General features: G+C 32.6%; 1 long non-coding RNA gene across 1 annotated transcript in view; it reads left to right on the top strand.

Annotated features, from left to right (window-relative positions):
* LOC127553832 (uncharacterized) overlaps positions 1–928 on the top strand; it is an 85,355-nt gene extending 84,427 nt beyond the window's left edge. The window contains exon 2 of the long non-coding RNA XR_007951829.1: positions 550–928. This is a non-coding gene — a long non-coding RNA (uncharacterized LOC127553832). The remainder of the gene's footprint in view (positions 1–549) is intronic.
* The last annotated feature ends 16,807 nt before the right edge of the window (positions 929–17,735 follow it).

The raw sequence follows: 17,735 nt of genomic DNA, 5'->3' as shown, positions 1-17,735 counted from the left end.
GGATGAATTTAGCCACAGCAAAATCCCAGAATTATTTCACACCAACACCAGGTGGTCCCTGAACTCAGCAAGCACCTGCAGGACTGTGTCCTGGTCATGAAAGCCCTGCTGTGAATCAGACTTGTCTCATGTTGTTGTTACCCACAGTGTCAGGTTTACAGCTCACTGAATAATCATTGCTCTATGTTCTGAAATTTGCCCACCCTAAAGCAGGTCTCCTTCTAGAAGAAGGCCCCAGCATCTAGTTTCCCTCCTCTGATGGAATAAAAAAAAGCTTATTAAAAAAAAGCTTTCTTCTTATTATTATTTATTAAGAAATAAAAAAGCATTATTTCTTAATGATAGGGCTATCATTGTTAGCCCTATTTAAAATTTGTTTTTATTTTATTTTATTTCTTAGAGTTAACCAGTGTGAGGTCTTTGATATTTTTAGAATTAACAGTGATAATATAACCTCTGTGAATTTTTGGTCATTTGTTTTCAGACTTGACAGGATGTATTTTATCACTTTCATTTTATCTTTTCATCTCTATTCTTTCCTAAATTTAGGTGAATGAAAAATAAAGATCAAAGATGGAAGAGAGCAATTTAAGACTTTGGGAGCTTCAAAAGGTTGAGAAGCTCCCAGAGCTCCAGCAATTGGAGCTCATAGCAGACTCTTCTGGAAGCAGCATCTAAATTAGGTGAGGATCCAGTCCTGAGGCACAATCTTTTACTGCAATTGAGACACAGCGTGCTTGAAAGAAAAAGGAGCAACTTATCCATCCCTTAATTGTGCCACATGCAGAAGGAACTTAGAAGGAGGAATGCTTTGAATCTTCAGCTTTAACTTTGAGTCCATGATCCACATACAGGGTATCTTCTGACTATACATACTGTTACCATCTTGGAATGAGACAAATACACTGATAATTAAATATGAATGCAGTCAGGCTCTGGGTGACCTGAATCATGAGTATTTATTAACTCTGATTTTTGTTTTTCAGCCTTTTCAGTCTTGTCTGGCTCTCTCTGACCCTTTTGGGGTTTTTTTGGAAAAAAATGTGGGAGTGATTTGCCATTTCCTTCTTCATCTCATTTTATAGAAAAGAAACTGAGGCAAAAAGAGTTTGTTCAGGGCTATACACAGTGTCTGAGACCAGGTTTGAACACCTAAAGATGAGTCTGCCTAATTCCAAGTCCAGCTATATCTCATTATCCACTGGCTTTTGACACAGTGATGATTGTTAATAAAGAATGAACTAGCTCCCTTTCCATTAGATAACTAATTCAACTCTACAATAACATCTTCTCACCCTTATACCTACTTCTTCCTCCCCAGTATTGGTCCCTCTACAATCTGTTCCACATTTGTGACTTTCCAATGTATTATAAGGACATCCTGCATTCCCATTTTTCCTCCTTTATGCATTGTCTATCCAAGTTAGAAGGAACTTTGAGAGCAGGAACAATTTTCTTTTTTATTTATATATCCCAAATTTATCACAGTGCTTAGTTCATGAAAAAAACTTAATATAAGCTTTTTGGTTTTTAATTTTTTCATTCCTTCACAGACCCAGATCTAAAGAACTATAAAAGCAAAGAATAACTAAGAAAGTTAATATTAAATTTGGCCTCATACTCCCTGAACTGTATTAGTAAAACTCTTATACTTATGCAGGTAAAACTGAAAAGAGCATCTTAGCCCACATGAAGAAATGAGTCCTTTTTGTGCATATAAAAAAAGGCCAAGATTTCCCACTTTCAGACTGATACTTTCTTCATGAGCTGCTTTCCCAGATATAAGCCCCAGTCTTAGAGACTGTCCAAAGCTTGAGGACCTTTGAAAAATTGGAGAAGCATAATTCTTCCTGGAAATACTCAGGAAATTCAGTAGATAAGTTTAAGACCAAGAACCAGTCAATTTCACCCAAACAATATCTTTTAAGGTAACTTCATTAAGTTTCACATATGTATGATGTATCTGTGGTCTGTCATTACTTTGATAGGAGTGCTGACTTAGCAAAAAGGCAATATATATATATACATATATATATATATATATATGTATATATATTTGCTGCTTATGTATGGGTGAACAGGAGCAGAAAAGGCTAATCATTTATAAAGTTCCTTGAATACACTATCCATCATCCAGTATATTTTCTAATTTTACTATCCAGTAAAACTGAGTTCTTTTGAATGATTATTAGTCTTATTTAGGGGGATTGATCATGACTCAGGGTTTAATCCAAACCACACAACACCATATGTAAGCAAGGTGATTAGAAATACTTCACAATATGGGAAATTTTGCTTCTTTTTGTACTGTATATGTTGTATATCCCTTATGATGGTGGCAAACAACTTGGATGAGCATATTTTGTTTTATGCCTCATTTGGTATTAATTCTTTGAAGACTGTGAAGCAAAATTATCTCATTGTATGAAGTGGTTTTAAAAAACAAAATTGGATAAAAGGAGAAATTATCTCATGAAAATAAGGCATAAAAAGAATGAATACAGAGTAAGCAGATGGTAATAGCAGGCTAGAAATATCGGAACCTTACTTTCAGTTGGGTTGAAGAGGTTTTAAATCTGAACTTAGTCTGAACTGAGAGGGGAGAAAACTGGTGGATAGGGTGGAGGAGAGACTTTTGGAAAATTATATAGATTAAGATTAAGAGGATGAAGTGAAAATTAAAGATAATAGATAGGAGAGGCACTTTTAGAGGGATGAATAAAATGAAGAATAAAAGGGGAAGGAGAGAGAAGATAAGGATGGGGATAAGGTGAAAAGAGACAGAAGGAAAATAGTGAATAAAACTAATTGTGCATAGACCAATACCTTACAATATTTACCAAGGTAAAATCAAAATGGATACATATATGATCTAGATATAAGAGAGATTTTACAAGAAAATCAGAAGAACATAGAACATATTACTTATCAGACTTATGGATAGGTGAACAATTTTTGAATAAACAAGATATAAAAAGCAAACTTAGTTTTAAAATGGATAATTTTGATTATATTAAATGTAAAAGTTTCTGTACAAATAAAACAAATATAGACAAGTTCAATAGGAAAGGAGAAAATTGTGGAAACATTTATAGACAGTTTATCAGATAAAGATTTCATATCTCAATTATGTAAAGAACTTTGTCAAATATATAAGAATACGAATCATTCCCAAATGATAAATGGTCAAAGTATATAAATAGGCAGTTTTATGATGAAAAAATCAAAACAATTTATAGTCATATGAAAAAATACTCTGAATTATTATTAATTAGACATGCAAATTAAAACCAGATTGACTTAAATGATAGAAAGGAAAAGTGCAAATGTTATAGGGGATATGAAAAATAGGGATACTAATTAATTGTTGATGGAATTGTGAAATGAAGCAGTCACTTTGAAGAGCAACCTGGAATTATGCCCAAAGAATTATTAAACTGCTTATATACCCTTTGACCCAGCAATATCACTACTTGGTCTATTTCTAAAGATAATTGGGGGAAAAAAGTATTTATATGTTCTAAAATGTTTCTAGCAGCTCTTTTTGTGATGGTACAGAACTGGAAATTGCAGGAATGCCTATCATTTGGGGAGTGACTGAACAAGTTGTGATATATGATTGTGATGGAATACTACTGTGACAAGGAATGCTCAGCTCAATGACTTTATTTTTAAAAAAAAATAAATATAATAGCAATATTGTTTTAAGAATGCTTTGAGAAGCAGCTAGATGATATAGTGGATAGAATATTGGTCCTGGTGACACTTAACTGGCCTCAGACACTTCACACTCACTAGCTGTATGATCTCCCTCTCCCCCCAAATTGCCTCCCTCTCCCCCCAAAAAAGAATACTTTGAGTAAATAAGCTATTTTGAATATTATAAATGTTCAAATTAACCATAAGGACATATGAAAAAAGACACTATCTACATCTAGAAAAAGAATTGATTATAGAAATATGTATAAAATAATTATATATTATACATACATACATACATATATATGTGTGTGTCTATATATATATATATATATATTATATAATTAAAAATAAAATTAAAAAAAAATACTGATTTGTAGAAGTTTGTTTCCTTCTACCTTCATCAAGAATGACCTCAATTTGCATGTAGATAATTCAAATGCAAACTTGAAAATGTGAGAAAATGGGCATGTAGATCTGCAATTATTGATATTGATATTTGTCTCTTACCTTATAAAGTAATTTGGCCTAAAATGTTCTTCCAAAACTTTATCTTGTCCTGTTTCAAGTACTGAATTTGTTTTTTTTTTTAATTTTTATTTAATAATTACTTTATATTGACACTCGTTTCTGTTCCAATTTTTTTTCCCTCCCTCCCTCCACCCCCTCCCCTAGATGGCAAGCAGTCCTTTATATGTTGGATATGTTGCAGTATATCCTAGATACAATATATGTTTGCAGAACCGAACAGTTCTCTTGTTGCATAGGGAGAATTGGATTCAGAAGGTATAAATAACCCGGGAAGAAAAACAAAAATGCAGATAGTTCACATTCGTTTCCCAGTGTTCTTTCTTTGGGTGTAGCTGCTTTTGTCCGTCATTTATCAATTGAAACTCAGGTCTCTTTGTCAAAGAAATCCCCTTCCATCAAAATATGTCCTCATACAATATCGTTGTCGAAGTGTATAATGATCTTCTGGTTCTGCTCATTTCACTTAGCATCAGTTCATGTAAGTCTCGCCAGTCCTCTCTGTATTCATCCTGCTGGTCATTTCTTACAGAACAATAATATTCCATAACATTCATATACCATAATTTACCCAGCCATTCTCCAATTGATGGGCATCCATTCATTTTCCAGTTTCTAGCCACTACAAACAGGGCTGCTACAAACATTTTGGCACATACAGGTCCCTTTCCCTTCTTTAGTATTTCTTTGGGATATAAGCCCAATAGAAACACTGCTGGATCAAAGGGTATGCACAATTTGATAATTTTTTGGGCATAATTCCAGATTGCTCTCCAGAATGGTTGGATTCGTTCACAACTCCACCAACAATGCAAAAGTGTCCAGTTTTCCCGCATCCCCTCCAACATTCATCATTATTTTTTCCTGTCATCTTAGCCAATCTGACAGGTGTGTAGTGGTATCTCAGAGTTGTCTTAATTTGCATTTCTCTGATCAATAATGATTTGGAACACTCTTTCATATGAGTGGTAATAGTTTCAATTTCATCCTCTGAAAATTGTCTGTTCATATCCTTTGACCATTTATCAATTGGAGAATGGCTTGATTTCTTATAAATTTGAGTCAGTTCTCTATATATTTTGGAAATGAGGCCTTTATCAGAACCTTTAACTGTGAAAATGTTTTCCCAGTTTGTTGCTTCCCTTCTAATCTTGTTTGCATTAGTTTTATTTGTACAAAGACTTTTTAATTTGATGTAATCGAAATTTTCTATTTTGTGATCAGTAATGGTCTCTAGTTCATCTTTGGTCACAAATTTCTTTCTCCTCCACAAGTCTGAGAGATAAACTATTCTATGTTCCTCTAATTTATTTATAATCTCGTTCTTTATGCCTAGGTCATAGACCCATTTTAATCTTATCTTGGTATATGGTGTTAAGTGTGGGTCCATGCCTAATTTCTGCCATACTAATTTCCAATTATCCCAGCAGTTTTTATCAAATAATGAATTCTTTTCCCAGAAGTTAGGGGCTTTGGGTTTGTCAAACACTAGATTGCTATAATTGACTATTCTGTCTTGTGAACCTAGCCTTTTCCACTGATCCACTAATCTATTTCTTAGCCAATACCAAATGGTTTTGGTGACTGCTGCTTTATAATATAATTTTAGATCAGGTACAGCTAGGCCACCTTCATTTGATTTTTTTCATTAATTCCCTTGAGATTCTCGACTTTTTATTGTTCCATATGAATTTTGTTGTTATTTTTTCTATATCAATAAAATATTTTCTTGGAAGTCTGATTGGTATAGCACTAAATAAATAGATTAGTTTAGGGAGTATTGTCATCTTTATTATGTTCGCTCGGCCGATCCAAGAGCATCAAGTACTGAATTTGAGAACTGATTCTTCAGTGCTTGAAAATCTCCAATTTCAGATCTGCTTAGCTGATATTTCCATTCTCATTTTCTTTAGAACTATTTCCAAATTATTAGACAGTATATATACAGCATTATGATGTTAGTGTTGACATAAGATGGTTTTGTTGTCATTAATATAGAAAAGAGTTTCTTAAAATTACTATCTATAAGAATATACTAAGATCTTTAGACTATTTTCATTTTTATCTGTTTGCTGTCCTTTCAATTTTATTTCTAAAGTTAATTTTATTTTATTGGGTCTTTTATTACACTTCCTTTAAATTTGTTTTTCCTTTCTCTATTTTCTTGCTGTTTAATGACATCATAGACCATCCTTCTTGGTAAGATTTTGTAACTGAATTTATTTATTTATAAGTTTGAATTCATTTATATTTATTTTGAATTTATTATAATTTATTTAAAAGATTTGTAAATGAATGTCTAACGTGTCTTTGCTCTAGATTGTCATGTCTTTCAGTTTAGTGAAGATAATACGTGTTTGAAAAAAAGTTTGCTAAAGTGCTTTTTATAGGAACTTTTTCTATTTTCCTTGTTATGGCATTGGATTTATGGTATGGTATTTATGGATTTAAATCAATGAAGGAAATTTTCATGGTCTCTTTCAATGTTTCCTCCTTCATTAATTTTCATTTTGGGGAAACTTGTTTCCCTAAATAAGTAAAACAGATAACTTTACTAACATTTATAGCTTCCAAGATTTGCAAATTTCATTAACCCAAAGTTAGAACAGTATCAATGTGATCATGATATGAATTATACCCCAAACTATTCCACTATAAAATTTACATCTGCAAATTGTATTATAGGAAAAAAAAGTGAGAAAAATCAAATGACTCTTATTTGTTTTCTTTTTTAAAGTAAGGCTCTATCTTTACAAAATTCATATTAAGAAGTTCTCATTTTTGTATTTTTATCTTCAGCTGGAAAAGCTTATTTCAGTTTTCTGCAACACTATGCTGAAATTCCCTATAAGTAATGATTGGCAGGTCTAATTGACAAAAAAATCAGATTGAAGTTACCTCAAATTGGGCCCCATTCCTTCTCACCTTTAGGCTTTGCTTTAGGTTGATATTAGCTCAGGAATTATTTGTTCTCTCCTAGAGCCCTAGGCATTGACTAGGCAATATGACATTAATAATTTAATGGATAACTCTTTTTTTATTTTAAATAACTTTTTATTGATAGAAAGCATGCCAGGGTAATATTTTACAGCATTATCCCTTGCATTCACTTCTGTTCCACTTTTTCCCCTCCCTCCCTCCACCCTTTCCCCCAGATGGCAAGCAGTCCTTTACATGTTGAATGGGTTGCAGTATATCCTAGATACAACATATGTGTGCAGAACCGAACAGTTTTCTTGTTGCACAGGGAGAATTGAATTCAGAAGGTATAAATAACCCGGGAAGAAAAACAAAAATGCAAGCAGTTTATATTCATTTCCCAGTGTTCTTTCTCTGGGTGTAGCTGCTTCTGTCCATCTTTGATCAATTAAGGCTCTCTTTATTGAAGAGATCCACTTCCATCAGAATACATCCTCAAACAGTATCGTTGTTGAGGTATATAATGATCTCCTGGTTCTGCTCATTTCACTTAGCATCAGTTCATGTAAGTCTCGCCAGTCCTCTCTGTATTCATCCTGCTGGTCATTCCTTACAGAACAATAATATTCCATAACATTCATATACCACAATTTACTCAACCATTCTCCAATTGATGGGCATCCATTCATTTTCCAGCTTCTAGCCACTACAAACAGGGCTGCCACAAACATTTTGGCACATACAGGTCCCTTTCCTTTCTTTAGTATCTCTTTGGGGTATAAGCCCAGTAGAAACACTGCTGGATCAAAGGGTATGCACAGTTTGATAACTTTTTGAGCATAGTTAATGGATAACTCTTAAATTTACAGATCGGAAGTGGGAATAGGATAAATGCACTAATGCTCACTTTTTGGTGAATCATTAATAAACCAGTGGTAAGAAGGGAGTGTAGCTCATTGGACTAGTCAGACTCTTTATTCTTATTTAGGCTCAATCTGGAGTACGACCAGATGGTTGTACCTGGATATCTACATTTGTTAATGTATATCTATGCTGAATGTTTCTGTATACTTGCCATATTTACTATGAGATTATGATAGTGATGATAATGATGATGATGATGATGATGATGATGGTAATTTGCCTTAGTGATTCAATTTCTAAAAATTCTAAACTTACATTTGAGGTAATGGGGTTAGAAATTTCATTTTTTTATAATATTGTTTGGTGCTTGCCATCTTCAGTAATTCTCATCTTAAAGAAAATATTCGTGATATATGAGTGTGAGATTTTAATCTTTTAAGCCTCTCATTTCTTGTGTCTGTACCATGTTTTCCAACGTATTTTTCATTGTTTTCTTTTATGCCTACCTCTGCATTAAAACCATGGAGCATAAAACAATATGTTGATTTAATTTAGAGGGTTCTGTGTCGAATTCCTTTACCTTCTAATCCTCTGAAACATAAGTTAGTACATTAATTACAATGAATTTTGAGGTGTTGTTTTGTTTTGTTTTTTCCCCTGAAGATACTTACTGCCAGCACTGCAGTATAAGATGATCAAACATTCTAATGAAATGATGTTTCTCGTCCTTGAATACATAGCTGCTAAGTGTTTTATTTGCCTCTCTAAGGAGTACCTATGAGCCATTTTTCAATTTCGTTGCTACTTATTTCTTTCTTCTGGATGCACTTTAGTAATTTAGAAAAATAGTGAAAGTATTAAGATTAATATGATTCGGTTCCTTGAGGGATATGTCCATTCCTTGAAAAATAGACAAGGCTCTCACATTTAAAGTATCAACAGTTAGGTTAATATTGATAGATAATCTAAGACTTTTGATTCTTAGCACTCTTTGCCTCAAGACAGGCTGATCTGCTGCCATTGTCATATACATAATATTTTTCATTGCTTTAAAGATTGATATGAAAAAAGTGTTCATCACCTACTCATAAGCAAACTAGTAAAAAATTTCTCCATACTTAGCTAAGGTGATAATCTGAAAGTTCATTGCTGGGATTGCACTCAAAGCATTTTCTACAAGGTAGAACGTGACAGAGTTTGCACTCTGTTGGCATAGCCTTCAAGAACCTTGGGTCACTTACATTGCCAACAAAAAGCATAGGAAGTAGAAAATAGCTTTTAAATTAATGCTTTAAAAAACCTTTATATCAAATATGTAAAGAGAATGTGGGTTGTTTGCAGCTATTATTTCATTTTCTCTTCCATTCAAGAACAAATTCAGGAAAATGCTTATCTAGCAACATTTTTTTCTCCTCATACATAGTCACAAGTAGACTGTAGAATCTTATAAATTAGTCTGGCCAATCTGATAACTAAATGCCTATAATTGGTCTTTTAGTAGAATTAGTAGTAAATTCATTCTGGAATTTGTCTATTTTAATAATATAGATATTCTTCCTGTTGAGATAACTTTACTAACATTTATAGCTTCCAAGATTTGCAAATTTCACTAACCCAAAGTTAGAACAAACAGTATCAATGTGATCATAATATGAATTAAGCCCCAAACTATTCCACCATGAAATTTTACATCTGCAAATAGTATTATAAGAAAAAGAAAGTGAAAAAAACCAAATGACTCTTGTTTTCTTTTTAAATTAAGGATCTAGCTTTACAAAATTCATATTAAGAAGTTCTCATTTTTACATTTTTATCTTCAGCTGGAAAAGTTTATTTCAATTTTCTGTAACACTATGCTGAAATTCACTATAAGTGATGATTGGCAGGTCTAATTGACAAAAACATTATTTGTTTGGAAGACACATTCACAAAATCAATATGAATCCATTTGGGAAAATAGAGTAATTTAGAAAAATATGCAGCATAGTCATCTCTGGTTTGTCCATTTATTGAAAACACAATTGAAAAAGCAATGTACTTCTGAATACCTGACACTTAATAGCATCAGACAAAAAAAATAATTGTGTTTAAAAGCTAAAATGCTTTCCTAATTTCAATAATGTCTTTCTTTGTGTAACTAACTTTTCTTTAGTTTGTACAAAAGTATCAAGAAAGTCATTCCGGAAACCTGTAGTAAGTTTGAATTTTTCTTTATTTGTTTTTTACTTAATAGTATTTTATTTTTTCCAATTACATGTTTTCAACATTCATTTTGTAAGATTTTGAGTTCCAAAGTTTTTCTCCTTCCTTTCTTTTCCTCCCTTCTCTACCCTACTCCCAAGACAGCAAGGAATCTGATATAGGTTATGCATGTATAATAATTTTAAATATATTTCCATATGAGTCATATTGGGAAAGAATAATCAGAACAGAAGGGAATACACATGAGAAAGAAATAAAGAAAAAAAAAGAAAAAAAAAGTGAAAATAGTATGCTTCAAATCTATTTTCAGTTCCCATAGTTCTTTCTCTGGATGTAGATGCCATTTTCCTCCACAGTTTATTGGAATTGCCTTGGATCACTGAATTGCTGAAAAGAGCTAACTCTATCATAATCGATCATCACACAGTCTTGCTTTTACTATGTATAAAGTTTTTGTGGTTCTGCTTACTTCATTTAGCATCAGCTCATGTAAGTTTTTCCAGCTTTCTCTGAAATTAGCCTGTTCACCATTTCTTATAGAAGAATAGTATTCCATTATATCCATATACCATAACTTATTCAATTATTCCCTTGTTGATGAGTAAATTTATTTGCAAAATGAGTTACTATATACATTTTTGCACATGTGGATCCTTTTTTCCCTCTTTTATGATCTCTTTGGTATATAGGCCCAATAGTGGCACTGAGGATCAAAAGGTGTGAACAGCCCTTTGGGCATAGTTCCAATTTACTCTTCAGAATGGTTGGATCAGTTCAAAACTCCACCAACAATGTATTAGTGTTCCAGTTTTCCCACATCCCTTTCAACATTTATCATTATCTTTCCCTGTCATCTAGCCAATCTGATAGGTGTGAGGTGGTACAAATTGAATGCTTTAATTTGCATTTCTCTAATAAATAGTAATTTAGACTATTTTTTTTCTCATATGACTAGAGATAGCTTTAATTTCTTTATCTGAAAATTGTCTGTCCATATCCTTTGACCAATTTTCAACTGGGGGATGACTTGTAGTCTTATAAATTTGAATCAATTCTCTATATATTTTAGAAACAAGGCCTTTATCAATTATACTGGCTATAAAAATCACTCCCAAGTTTTCTGCTTCCCTTCTAATCTTGGCTGCATTAGTTTTGTTTGTGCAAAACCTTTTAAAATGAATGTGATCAAAATTATCCATTTTGCATTTTATAATGTTCTCTTTCTTGTTTGGTCATAAATCCTTCCCTTCCCCAAAGATCTGACAGGCAAACTATCCTTTGTTCTCATAAATTGCTTATAGTATCATCTTTTATGTCTAAATCGTGAACCCATTTTGATCTTATTTTGGTATAGAGTGTGAGATGTTAGTCTATTCCTAGTTTCTGTGATACTGTTTTCTAGTTTTCCCAGAAATTTTTTGTCAAACAGTGAGTTCTTATCCCAAAAGTTGGAGTCTTTGGGTTTATCAAATTCTATTTCTTAGTACTAGATGATTTTGATGATTGTCACTTTATAATATAGTTTAGGTCTGGTATGGCCACCTTCTTTTGCATTTTTTCCCATTAATTCCTTTGATATTCTGGACCTTTTGTTCTTCTGATGAATTTCTTTAATAAATTTTTTTAGCAGTTTGATTAGCATGGCACTGAATAAGTAGATTAATTTAGATAGACTTATAATTTTTATTATATTAGCTTGGACTAACCTTCAGGTTCAGGAGCAGGGGTGAAAAAAATGGTAATTTTTACCCCATGCTAGAAAAACATTCTGAATTGGTGTAGATTGATTCTATTTATGGCTTCACTCTAGTAATGAAACTGGCTTGATAAAAGGAATTAAACCAGTTATGATTAATTATGACAAGAATAAACCATGGCTATGAATTAGACAATACTTTTTCTTTAAAGCTCAAATTGAAGAAATATAGGCAATAATAAATTTAAAGAAACAAGGAATTATCAAAAAGAACCAATGTCTATATAATACACCTATGATACTGGTAAGAAAGAAAGAAATATAAATAAGGTTTACATCTCTTTGTACAAGATTTAAGTGCTATAAATAAGTTTGTTATTTCTATGACTCCTATCGCTCTTAATCTGAATACTATTATAACTTCTGTACTTTGCAATATAGGATTATTTGCAGTAATTGATCTAGGTTCTGCTTTCTTCTCCAGTCTACTAGCTGAAGAATCTAAAATTTTGTTTATGGAAGATCTCAGGATGTATAACAAAGAATGACCCAAAGGTTCCATGATGATCCTACTCTTTTTTTCTAGAACTTGCTAGAAAATTTCAAGTTGTTAATTTCACCAAAAAGGTTTAATCAAACATGTAGATAATTTGGTGATAATTTCTGAAACTGAAGGATAAATAAAGAGTTATAACAAGTAGGAAAAATGGAAACTTTTTCTGCCTAAAGTTTTAAAGATTTCAAAGATATAATCTCATTTTTGTATTACTAATTCTGACCAGGTACAGATTTCAAAGAAAAAGGCGAGTAAAGAAGATTCCCCCTTTGCAACCTAATTAGAAAGAATTTGTGAACTGAAAAAAAATCTATTCACTAAGAATTTCTGGAAAAAATAAAGTCAAAGATTCCAGCAGATTTGGGGGATTGCATCATGCTGGGACTAATTTATATACTAACAACAGATCTCCCCCAAATAACTTTCTTTCCTAGAGAGTGATAGATTTATTTTAAGAGAATATGATTTCATAGACTAGAGGATATACGGAACTGAAGTCAATTTACTTCAGTGAAGTACAAAAATGGAGAAAGAAAAAAATGAATTTTGCAGGTTTCAAATTTTCTGTGGTACACCTTATTTTTCTCTTTCCTCCATCTTAGAAAAAAAGGGTTTTTTGGTTTTAATTTAGAATTGGAAGAAACCTTTGAAGTCACCTATACCACAGATTCTAGTCACTTATTCTATGGATGAAGTTACTGGCGCTCAAAGAGATTAAATGGAATTTAGGATGTCCAAGGTACTAAGTGGCAGAGCTGTTTTAAATATAAACTCTTTGCCACTAAATCACACTCTCTTCATCATTTCTAACCTGGTTGCTCACCTGGACTTCATCATTATCTCCAGAAACTCATCTTCTTACAAGATCACACCAATTCTGAAACCCACACTTCTTCAGGATCCCTCTCCATTTAGGACTCTATCTCACTTTTATTTTTTTTTTAATTTTTAAAAAAATAACTTTTTGTTGATAGAACCCATGCCAGGGTAATTTTTTACAGCATTATCCCTTGTACTCACTTCTGTTCCGATTTTTCCCCTCCCTCCCTCCACCCCCTCCCCTAGATGGCAAGCAGTCCTTTACATGTTGAATAGGTTGCAGTATATCCTAGATACAATATATGTGTGCAGAACCGAATAGTTTTCTTGTTGCACAGGGAGGATTGAATTCAGAAGGTATAAATAACCCGGGAAGAAAAAAAAATGCAATCAGTTTATATTCATTTCCCAGTGTTCTTTCTTTGGGTGTAGCTGCTTCTGTCCATCTTTGATCAATTAAAGCTCTCTTTATCTAAGAGATCCACTTCCATCAGAATACATCCTCAAACAGTATCGTTGTTGAGGTATATAATGATCTCCTGTCTACCTCCCTTTTAAACAAAAGATTAGAAAGTGGACATCAGAGAGCTCTTCCCAGAGTCCCTATTTAAGGAGGTAGCCCAAGGCAGAAATGTTATTATTTTCCATCTGGCTATTCACTTCACCTTCATTATTCTCTTCCAAAATTCATATTCCTCTAAGATCCCATCAATTATAAAATTGTGGACCTTTATCATACCTTCCCTTTCTTCCCTATCCCTTTTTCAGAGTTGTCTCCTCTCATTAGACTGTGAGGGTCCTTGAGAGCAGCAATTGTATTTGTCTTTCTATGTCCAGAGTTGAGATGTTATCCAGGCAGAATCGACAGGACTAGAGAACAGATTGAATGTGGTAGGTTAAGAACAAGGCATTGAGGATAACAATTGGATTGTGAGCCTATGTGACTGGAAGGGATAGTGATATTCTAAGAGGACTTTCTGCTTTTTATTTCCTTTTATTAATTTTTATTTTTGGAGCACAGGACCATTCCTTCTGCAACTTTTTGTTAACTGAAGAACTGTCTTCTGTTAGTATTGACCTCTTTTGACCAAAACCTATACTATGAAAATTTAAGACCTTAAACATTTCTTAGATAAGAAGCCAAAGGAAAAATCTTAACTGTCCCTGACTCAGTGGAGACTTGTAAATCTTCTTCCTTAATCAACCTATTTGTGAACCTTCTAAATGTAGTTTAATTTTTAACCTAAATAAGTTTACCAAAAGAGTCTGTTTTAATTATGTTTTTTTTAAAGCATATGAGATTATGCCTTTGCTTAACTAAGTTTGTTCAGTTTTTATATTGGAGGCATGAGATTATGAATCTATTTTGTCTTAAAATTTTATTGTCTGAGAGAAATATGTAAGATTGCAAGAATAATTTCTCTATCATTCTGAAACAATTTTGTCTATAAGAAGTCCTAATCTTCCTTCAGATTCATTCATTCATTTATCCATTAATTAATTCATTTATTTTATTATTTATATTAATAAAACCTAAGCTTTTCTTAGCTCCATAATTTCTGTAATTGTGAATAGATAAATTTTGTGCCATTATCTTCCACATGAACTCAGAAAGGAGATATTTCTTCATTAATATACCCTCAGTAGTAATAGAAAAGTTTGGGAAAAGAGAGGTTTTATAGGACCAGTGTTTTCCTGAGATAATTCCCTTTAGCCCCAGCATCCTTCCCTGTACAACCTGACTCCAATTTCTTGTCACATAAAAAGCACAATCCCATGTTGTATTTCAGATTTATGAGTGTCTCATGACTTATATTCTGATGATTAATTAACCAGACTCATTTCCTGCGATGAGAAGTACTATGTACAGGGAAACGAAATGCCGCTATATCCTTGTTGCATTTTCTTCCATGGTGGAACAAAGTAAACATCTTTTGTTAAATGCTCTGGATTTATAAATGCCTAATTTTGTTCCAACATAAAACTAAGAGTATGCTAGTGGGAGAGGATTCTTGGAATATGTCAGGAGTAGGTCAGAAAGATTCTAACTCTCCAAATTCCTCCACAAACAAGACAGAACATCACATCAGAGTAACTGTAGAGCAGCAGAAATAAACAGGAGTTGGGGTAAACCGGTTTTCCTCCAAAAGACAACTGGAAGTCTCCAGAAAAGATCCTACCTCCAGGGTCAGAGATCTAGCTTGAAAAATGTGCAAACACTTCCAAGCTGACTCAGTTAAATCAACAAACAACAAGTCCTGGGAGTAGTTGGGATGGGAGGTAGGAACTTTCACCTCACGGACAGTGTTGGGTTTGGAAGGCTGAATTGAATATTGAAGTACCTTGCATTGTCAAGAGAGGGACGCCAACTCCAGCTGCGCTGCCCAGATACATCTGGGGCTGCTGCTATCAAGAAGAAGGAGATAGAACATGTCTGGTGAGTATAGGAGCAGAGGGGCAGGAACCCTGCTGTCTGTGGGCTCTTGTAGGAAAACAGTCCCTGGTTTTATTTCCAAGGCAGAGAAGACAGCTGTGGTTTGCAGCCCCCGGAGGGGCCGTAGGGAGCAAGAGCATTTGAGGTACAGCACGATGGAGGACCATAGGAAGACTGAGCCTTGGAACAGACCTCAGAAAATTGCAATAAGAAGGACCTAAGGTTTGAAACATCATTCCCCTCCCCCACCTTAAGATTAGAACTTGATTATATTAATAGCTGTTAAAAAACAAAATAAGAATAAAAATGAGTAAACAAAAGGAGAAAGAACACAAACATAGATAGCAGTTATGGGAATAGAGAAGATCTGGGTTCATATTTAGAGGGAGATAGTGGAGATAAAAAAAAGAGACTTCCTTTTTCAATGAGCATCATTAAATGATCTCAAGCAAAAAAAAAAAAATAAAGCAGAAAAATGAGTTGGGATAGAATAGAGTGAAAAGGAAAAATAGGAAGGAAGGAAATACACAAGGAATTATAACTAGGAATATGAATGGGATGAATTTACTTATAAAATAAAAATGGATAGCAGATTAAATATATCATTTTCAGGAAACACGATAAAAATGAGAAATACACACAAAAATAAAATAAATTTATTATGTAAAAAAGCAGGGATGGTAATTAATCATGCTCTCAGATAAAGCTAAAGCTAAAATAGATTTAATCAAAACAGAAAAACAGGAAAACTACACTATATGCCATTAATATTATTCAGTATTATTTTATACCATTTTAAAATAATAGAATAAAACACCTATGAGTATATCTGCCAAAAAAGATACAGGAACTACATGAACATATGACCATTTATCAATTGGAGAATGTGTTATTTTAAGTATTTTTTAAAATATTGATAGAATACTTAAATAACCCTATTTTATAAAAGAAACAAATTGCCTATAAATAAATTCTGAAGATAACAACTTCAGGATAGAGTTAAATCCAGATGGATTTAAAAGTGAATTCTACTAAACTTTTAAAGAACAATTAATTCAAAAACTACATAAAAAGTTTGAAAAAAGAAAGATATTCTAATTCCTTCTGTGGCACAAATATGTCTAAAGTGGGGGAAAACAGCAGAGAAAGAAAATTATAGACCAATTTTCCTAGAAAATATTGATGGAAAAATTTTGAATAAAATACTAGCAAAAAGACTGTAACACAAAGGTCATACATTACGATCATGCTAGGTTCACTCTAGAAATGCAAGCCTTGTTCAAAATTAGAAAATTATATGATAATTTGAATAGATGCAGAAAAATCTTTGAACAAAATTCAATATCCATTCCTATTAAAAAAAACACTATGAAACAAAGAGATAAATGAAGTTTTCTTTTAAATGATGTAAAGTAGATACATTAGAAGTCTTTATAATGAGATTAACAGTTAGGTGAGAATTCATTATCACCATTACTATTCCATGTTGTGTTACAAATGCTAGTATAGAGATAAGATAAGAAGAAAAATGTAGAGAACAAGCAGAGGTGAAGAGAAAACAAAATTATCACTTTTTGCAGATGATATGGTGTTTTTTTTTTTTAAAGAACTCTAGTTAAAAAACTAATTGAAACAATTTATAATTTCAGCAAACTTGCAGGATATGAAATAAAGTGACAAAAATTATCATTTCTGTATAGTATCAAAAGCCAGTAGGAAGAGATAGAGAGAGAAAATCCATTTAAATAATTACAGAATAAAATATTTGGGAGTCTATCTGCCAAGATCCACACAGGAACTTTATGGACACAATTATAAAACATTTTTTAAAGTGAAGGAAGAGCTAATAGTTGGTAGTCAATTAGTTGCTAGTCAATTTAATAAAAATGAAAATACTAAATTAACTTGCTTTTTCAGTGCATTATCAATAAAATTATCAAAGGATAACTTTATAGAGCTAGAAGAAAGAGTAGCAAAATTCCTCTAGAGAAATCAAAGATCAGGGGATGTCAAGGGAA

Source organism: Antechinus flavipes, chromosome 3 (genome assembly GCF_016432865.1).
Source record: "Antechinus flavipes isolate AdamAnt ecotype Samford, QLD, Australia chromosome 3, AdamAnt_v2, whole genome shotgun sequence".
Classification (NCBI taxonomy): domain Eukaryota; kingdom Metazoa; phylum Chordata; class Mammalia; order Dasyuromorphia; family Dasyuridae; genus Antechinus; species Antechinus flavipes.
The sequence above is the reverse complement of the archived record's forward strand: the minus strand, read 5'-3'. Positions and strand labels throughout refer to the sequence as shown.